The following is a 1,048-nucleotide window of genomic DNA, read 5'->3' as shown; positions in this document are numbered from 1 at the left end:
GTGATTTTTAATGTACATATAATATACTTGGAGTCTACTTACCCACCCCCCTCATTACTGTTTCTCCCCTACCTACCAGTTGCTTTCCGCCCCTCAAAATGTTGGGAATAATTTTGGAGACTATTTATTGAACAACAACTAAAGTGCTATTGTTTAGATGGGGTGTGATTTCACTTTGCTAAATCTCCAGCTACATTTGCAAGGACTTTTCCCAAATACTGTCAAATTCCTTTAGAGAAAGGACAGTGAAGTCTTTATTATGCTTGATTCACATTTCTTTAGGATGTTAGATAACTTCTGCCTGAACAGGGACTTGAACCCTGGACCCTCAGATTAAAAGTCTGATGCTCTACCAACTGAGCTATTCAGGCTCTTTGAAGTAGGTCTGTTTAAATACAAGTTGATCATGGTTTTTCCCTGTTCAAAAACCTCCGGTGGTTTCTCTTCACTGTTGGGATTTGAGGTTCCAAGCCAGAACTAAGTGCTTTGGCCTCAAATATTTCTCTGCCCTTTCACCCCTTTAACATCCTTTCAGCCTCAGATTGCTTCAGGCACTCCTCTTTGCCACGGCTTGGCTCATTCCGCCTGGGCCTTTGCCCTCACTGTTCTGCTACCCAGATTGCTTTCCCCTCCCCTGTGCATGGCTTCCTCCTCATTTCCTTTAGACCGCTCAGTGGAAAGGACACACACTCTTTTCCTTTTATAGCTTTCCCTCCCTTCCCCTTATCTTTCTCTGAGAGTTTATCATGTGTGTTTCTTCAGTTTCGCTTCCTCTACCGTTATAGGATTGCTGTGAAGGACTTTGTCCTGTTGGTTGTTGAACTCTTAGTGTCTAGAACAGAGCCTGGGACATAGTAGGCACCTCATAATTATTTACTGAATGAATCAGTAAATATAGGTAATTAAAACTTCATCCTGTTTCCCAAGTTACATCAAACAGTAATAAACCTACCAGGTAATTGGAAGAAGAGCCTGAAATCAAAGATGCAAAGGATATTAAGTATTTCGATTAATAATAGATTATAATAAATAATAAACAAAATATTTT

At 40.2% G+C, this 1,048-nt stretch overlaps 1 non-coding gene across 1 annotated transcript; it reads right to left on the bottom strand.

Annotated features, from left to right (window-relative positions):
• Positions 1 to 298: 298 nt before the first annotated feature.
• Trnak-uuu (transfer RNA lysine (anticodon UUU)) lies at positions 299 to 371 on the bottom strand. Its single transcript has one exon. It is a non-coding gene; the product is annotated as a tRNA-Lys (tRNA).
• Positions 372 to 1,048: the final 677 nt, after the last annotated feature.

The sequence above is a fragment of the Meriones unguiculatus genome, chromosome 7 (assembly GCF_030254825.1).
Source record: "Meriones unguiculatus strain TT.TT164.6M chromosome 7, Bangor_MerUng_6.1, whole genome shotgun sequence".
Classification (NCBI taxonomy): domain Eukaryota; kingdom Metazoa; phylum Chordata; class Mammalia; order Rodentia; family Muridae; genus Meriones; species Meriones unguiculatus.
The sequence above is the reverse complement of the archived record's forward strand: the minus strand, read 5'-3'. Positions and strand labels throughout refer to the sequence as shown.